Source organism: Pristis pectinata, chromosome 11 (assembly GCF_009764475.1).
Source record: "Pristis pectinata isolate sPriPec2 chromosome 11, sPriPec2.1.pri, whole genome shotgun sequence".
NCBI lineage: Eukaryota > Metazoa > Chordata > Chondrichthyes > Rhinopristiformes > Pristidae > Pristis > Pristis pectinata.
The window spans coordinates 76,645,717-76,652,872 of record NC_067415.1 but is presented as its reverse complement, the minus strand read 5'-3'; positions in this window follow the sequence as shown (position 1 = coordinate 76,652,872).

Below are 7,156 nucleotides of genomic sequence, written 5' to 3'. Positions count from 1 at the left end.
ACACTGACCCCTGCAGAACACCACTAGTTACTGGCAGCCAACCAGGAAAGGCCGCCTTTATTCCCACTCTTTGCTTTCTGCCAGTCAGCCAACCTTCTATTGATGCTAGTACCTTTCTTGTAATACCATGGCTCCTATCTTGTTTAGCAGCCTCATGTGCGGCACCTTGTCAAAGGCCTTCTGAAAATCCAAGTAAACAACATCCACCCACTCTCCTTTGTCTATCCTGCCTGTTACTTCCTCAAGGAATTCCAACAGATTTGTCATGCAAGATTTCCCCTGAAGGAAATCATACTGACTTTGGCCTATTTTATCATATGCTTCCAAGTACCCCGAAACCTCATCCTTAATAATGGACTTTAACATTTTACCAACCACTGAAGTCAGGCTAACTGGTCTATAACTTCCTGACTTTTGCCTCCCTTCCTTCTCAAAGAGTAGAATGACATTAGCGATTTTCCAGTCCCTTGGAACCATTCCTGACTCTAGTGACTCTTGAAAGATCACTACTAATGCCTCCGCAATCTCCACTTCCTCTTTCAGAACCCATGGGTGTAGTCCATCTGGTCCAGGAGACTTATCCACCTTCAGACCTTTCAGCTTCCCAAGCACCTTCTCCTTAGTAATAGCAACTACACTCACTTCTGCCCCCAACTCTCTCGACTTTCTAACATGTTGCTGGTGTCTTCCACAGTAAAAAACTGATGCAAAATACTTATTCAGTTCGTCAGCCATTTCTATGTTCCCCATTACTACCCCTCCAGCATCATTTTCTAGTGGTCCGATGTCCACTCTAGGGGCAATCTGGAGCAACAAATAATCTGCTGGAGGAACTCAGCAGGTCGAGCAGCATCTGTGGGGGGAAAGGAACTGTCATCATTTTGGTTGAACCACTGCTTCTCTGTAACTCCAGTTCACTTCGGCTGCTCCTATTTAGCAATGTCTCCTCAGTCAATAACTTTGACCAGACAAATATATTTGATGAGGGGTACTTTAAGAGGGAAAGAAGAGGGAAATTAAAGCAAATCACCTTTTAAATATCACTACACTTTGCAGAGTGGAATTTGAAGCACGTTTTTTGTCTTAACAGGAGCAGCAGTGGAGACAAGGAAAATACCAACACTTACACCACTACAAGCACAAAAACAACTTTGACCCAACCTCTAAATATTCAAGGTACTGTGTTGACTGACAATGTTTGCTAATACAATCTGTTCTGACCAAATTAATTTCAGTTTCGCAAGAAAAATAGCATTAGCTTGCCAAAGTTATAGACAGAATTGAAGAATTATTTTCCGCTTTACATGAAACTTTCACGTATTTTAAGTTTTCTTTTGCCTCCTGACTTTTCCTCTTCTTACCGGAGTGTGCAGAACATTGCTGGGTATGGTCAAACCATGGAGGGGCATCAGGCATTGAGTATTGTCCAAGAGAAAGTGGGAGGGGTTTAATCTATGACAGAGGAGTTCAAAACCATTCCTAGTGCAAGCTTTTCTTGCTGTTATTACTGGATTACAGTCTAAAGTGGGAGGCTTGACTGATTTCCCCCTCTCATCTCAAATTGAGATCAATGGTAGGACTCTATCTGCTTTTCTGGTGAATTATGTATCCATCTCTCATTTGTTCTTGTCCATGAACCTTGTGAAGAAAATCTTGTTCCATTATTTTGCAAGAGATTTCCTCTGTGTGCCTTGTAAACTCAGCCTAAGGCTACCATTTTCAAAAATATTAATGCTTCTTGTTAATGTTTTTGTCTTCACTGACTTCAAAGGATCCTTTCACATCTCCAGTATTCTGAGAACTAACTCTGAGATGCTGGGGTCCACTACAATTCCAAGTTTTCCTTTCACTTAACAGCCTGTTTTTCAGAAAGGCCATTCGTCAGAAACCTAGAAAGCACTTATCCTGTGTAGGAGGAATTCCAGAACCTTTCCTACAAAACAACTTGCACTTCATAAAACATGCTTTCTTTACATCTTGTTTGGAAGTGCAGAACTGTCAACGTATCTCCAACTATTATAAACAATACTGAAGATTGACACAGATTACAAATGAGTTGAGTTCTAGCCTTAGCTTTAAAATGAGGCAAAAGGAGGAGAAACTGTTCCAAAGAGGAGGGGCAAAAATTAGGTCCATCAGACCATCAGGATATGCAGAATCTCTCAGAATTCAAGCACAGGGAGCATCACAGCTTCAGGTGCATAGCAACAAGTGATCACAGGAATGGCAACGAATAACATTTTGTCACTATAATGTACAGAGTTGCGTTTGTAAGAGAAGTCTTTTCTATTTTACTTTCAATTTATAACAGCAATGATGACTGGAACAGCATTAGTTCATCCACCACGACAAGCACAAAGACAACCTTTGATCCAGACACAAAAACCTCCAGGTATTTGTTTTTTTTTAATATAATTAATTACTGATATTTGAAACGAATTTTAATTCAAGTATCAAGCAAACATGCTGAAATAAGAGTAAAATATTTTTGCTATGTAACTTTACGTATGATTCATCTTAAATGAAAATAAGGGTGATATTATGATTGCCTTTTCTGCAGTTTCACACATGACCAAAATTCCCCTTTGGTCATGTTCCAAGTGTTTTACCCCCTCTTTTGAAGGCACTAACTATTATTCCCTAAGTGTTAGCAATTCGTCAGTTCTATGTGAGGGAACATTTTCTTCATGCTTGAGGAGAATTATTTTCCTTGCTTGCAAGCACTAAAAAACACAATGTGGTAGTTGACCTCCACTGCACTCCCACTTAAAAAGTTAAGTTTCTTTGAAGAAGATGGAATAGAATACTAGATTTGCTGTACAATAAGACAGCAACTACCATATTTTTCACTCGGAACAAGTGATCAAGAAAGAAATTCTACCCCTGAATGTCACAAGTAGAATGAGCATGGAGTGCAATAAAGCTAAATCTGATCCCATTCTCCACTTTTTGGCAGAGTTACAGCGAACAATCCAGAATAGTAGTGGATGCAGAGTACAAACTGTAGTTGACCTACTTTAGTCCTGAGATGCCTTCCAAGCTAAAATGCACTGATCATTTTTAAAATTAGTTTGTTCAATGAAATTTGATGGACACATGAAAGGAAACGTGCCTTAGAAGTTAGTTGGCTGGTTTCATGTGTGTAGAAGACACATGGGAAGCATGGGAAATTAGTTCACAGGCCACATTCATGCTGGCAGCTCTTTGCTCTGACCATTATTCTGGGCCCTGTTCTATCAGTCTTTAATATCCCAATCCCAATGTGACCTCTGAACTCTCTTTGGAGACACAAGAGACTGCAGATTCTGGAATCTGCAAATAGCATCCAAAAAGTTGACTATCCATTTCCCTCCATAGACGCTGCCTGACCCGTTGAGTTCCTCTAGCACTTTTTGTGTTGCTCTGAACTCTCTTTGCCTCCTTTTTGTTTCCCCACCGTGGCCCCTTACCAACATCCTACTCTGCTGCTGGCCATTTGAATATATTCCTGATCTATATGACAAAATTTAAATCAATTATCTTTTGAAATCTCTGGGAAAATTTCTGCTGCAAAAATTGACTTCCATGGTACTAAATAGGCTACTGTATTGCCATCATTTTTATGACACTATTGTAGTAAGTCAACAGTTCCAGCATTAGACCCTTTCTAAACATTTCCCTCTTCTTCTGAAGGCACTGACTGTTAATGTAGTATAGTTCCATAGGCATTAGAACTTCTGATCTGGGGGGATCGCTTTTTTTTGGTTGGGACAGAAGAGCCACAGTTTCTTTGATCTTGAGGTCATCATTCTCAATCCTTTCTTCATAAGATGTTCAATTTGCAACAGGATTACTGAAATAATAATCTTGTGTACAACCAATTCACAGCGCAAAACACTGTTGATTTTCCCCTCCCTAGCAGGAGGGCATCAGGCAGTTTTAGACCTGATGTGCGTCCCTGATTTAGCTTTCAGGTGTCCTGAAATAGTCTTAAGGATCATATGAACTTGGTGCTCTGACCTCATCTAATAAATAACTTGTTGCATTCTGAGCAAAGATTCAAGTTTTTGTCATTTGTCTCCCAAGCAGTGGCTAAGAGGCATCCCAGAATTACTACCATCCCTATTCCCACCAGAATTTGAAAGTATAGTAACTTACCTCTGGGAGGTGAGCACAGGGACCATTGAATGATGTTGCTTCCACAATTCAGTTGGCAAATCCTGGTGGACAAAGTTATCTAAACACTCATTGTCATTCCAACCACTTTCCTCTCATCTTAGGGTGTGAGAGTGGCATTCTTTCCTTGACAAATCTTTTCTTCAGTTTTCTTAGAGACTTATCTAATCTACTTTATCCTCCAGGAAGTTAGTTTGCTTCATCTCCTTTGGGATATTTACCTGCAGAGATACATTGGGTACTAATTGATGCAGGCCAGAAGGACTGAGTGTTACCTTGTTTACTTCAGTGAATATTCAAGCATGTTGAATCCCAGCATTAAGCAGTATAATGTGACCTGGCATATTCATGCTGTTGGTGCACAAAGACAGGACCTAGAAAACGGCTGGGGTTGAGAAACATACAGACTGACTGTAAACTGATAGATTGAAACCATCAAAGTATCTTTCAAGCCAATATTTAACAAAATGCAAAAATGGAAACTTCTGATTTTTTTTAACTAATCTGGTGCAGTTAAAATGTATTCAAAAATAAAGATAGGAACAAATTTACTTACAATTCATCACAATATACTGGATATATAACCTTCAGCTGTAATGTTATGAACTTTATATGTCATCATTGTTCTACGTGTACAAAATGCATGTTTTCTGGACTTTGCACCAGTGTGCTTATCCTGAAGTTGGCAGCAGTGTCACAGAATTAGCAATATTGACTAAGAAACAATGACATAAAAATTTGCAAGAATGACTTTTGCATTCTTTAGACAAACATATATCCAAAGCTAAAATTATGCCCTGGTCCTCAGGTAAATTCATTAACCATAAGACATAGGAGCAGAATTGGGCCATTTGGCCCATCGAGTCTGCTCTGCCATTCAATCATGGCTGATTTAATTTTTAACCTCTCAACCCCATTCCCCTGCCTTCTCCCTGTAGCCTTTGGCACCCTTACAAGAACCTATCAACTTCTGCTTTAAATATACCCAATGATTTGGCCTCCACAGCTGCCTGTGGCAATGAATTCCACAGATTCACCACCCTCTGGCTAAAGAAATTCCTCTCATCTCAGTTACAAAAGGAGGATCTTTTATTTTGAGGCCGTGCCCTCTGGTCCTAGACTCTCCTACTACTGGAAACATCCTCTCCACTCTATCCAGGCCTTTCAATTCAAATGTTCATACTTTCAATTCAAGTCCTCTTAATAATTCATATGGAGATTCATTAAATAAAATTAAACTTTATTACAATGTGGTTGAAGCAAACTAATAGAAAATTCGGAATAAATTTTGTCAAACAAAATTATTTACAACATTTTTACTGGTGCTTCTATCTTAGGATCTACGAGTGAACAAGATCTTCTTAGTGATGAACCAGCCTACAAGTCATCACTCTTATACCAAACAAGCAGGACCTTCAGGTATTTTGTTCAGCTATCAACACTTATTATTTAGCAGATACATCTAATGTCCTTTAATTTATGGGTTAACATGAACCATTTAAAATTGTGCTTTCATGGGCAACCAACTGAAACTTAACACGAACGTGTAAGATTTGCATTGAGGGTTGTAGCTTAATTTGGTAACAGCAGACTCAGGCACATTATTTTTTGTTGAGATATGCACCCTCTTCACAATCAATATTTGTCTCATTTAAAATTGCACTGAAGCATGGAAGTTGGCCACTGTGCTTCAGTCCTTTCTCAAGTATTCAAGAGTTATTCTGTAAACAGGCAACCCTCTGATTAACTAATTACCCTGAGTTACACAAAGAGATCATATGACCCACTTGAACTCCTCCCACTGTACTTCCTCTAATCTTACTTTGCATGTTGATGCAGGTCTTTGACCTGAAATGTTAGTTCTGTCCCTCTTTCCACAGATGCTGCCTGACCTGCTGAGTGTTTCCAGCTTTTTCTATATTTATTTCAGATTTCCAGCATCTACAGGTTTAGACTTACAATCTTTTTATTTTTGAGTTGAATTCCCTGAGTTGTAAACTTGCAAGCCAATGTCATGGGAAGTTATAAAATATTGGGGATGGAGTGTAGTCAGGCAAAAGCAAATTCTCAGTTATGTAGACATGTTTTTTATTGCAGTGAACTAGTTAATCACTGACAGGGACTACTTTTAAACATGACAATGGTGAAAATAGGTCATATTGAATTAGCCTCCATATTTGTGCCCTCGATTTATTAACTGCAGAAAAGTCTGGAGTGGTAGGTAATATGCAGTGTAGTCTGATATTTCATATTATATACAAACATCCAAAGGTAAATTACTTTGTTTAGATAAATCCACATGAAGATTTAACATGGTGCAATTTTATCTGTGCAACTAATGGCTCTTTGTCTTGTTCTAGCTCTAATTCATCTGGTGATAAGAGCCCATCCATCGACGAGCATCAGTATACTTCTCGATCTTCTACAAGGAAACAGGTAATTTACTCAATCTCTTTCTTCAACTTGTGTTCTCCATTCTGAAGACCTGTGACCATACTTATGGTACCAGAGGTCAGTATTGAACATGGGTTGCTGGAGCTGTGATGCAGCAGCTCTTCTGGCTGCACCACTGTGTTAATCTAATATTGATATTAGCTCTGAATAAAGATATATCAACTGAATTTTCAACTATTATGATAAACATAAAAATATGGTGATAAAGTAACATTGGATCCGAAGGTCTTAAGCAAAAATCTATGTATTCAGCTTACAAATAAAGGAATAGAAATTCATCCTCTGTTGTATGTACATTATGCTAATGTTTTCTTGTTGAAGTTACTTCTGAATTTCAGTTCTGTTGAGTCTAATGAAACTGAATTTCAGAAGTGAAATTTAACGCATATACGTTACTACATCACGTGTTTAGCTCATACATCAAAGAACAAATTTCTACCCAAAGCATTCTATGGGTTCACTGACAGTGCAATGGATGTTCTCCATGCACAAATTAAGACAAGTCTGATCAGATTATTCTCCTTTGGACAGATACAACCAGCTGCTT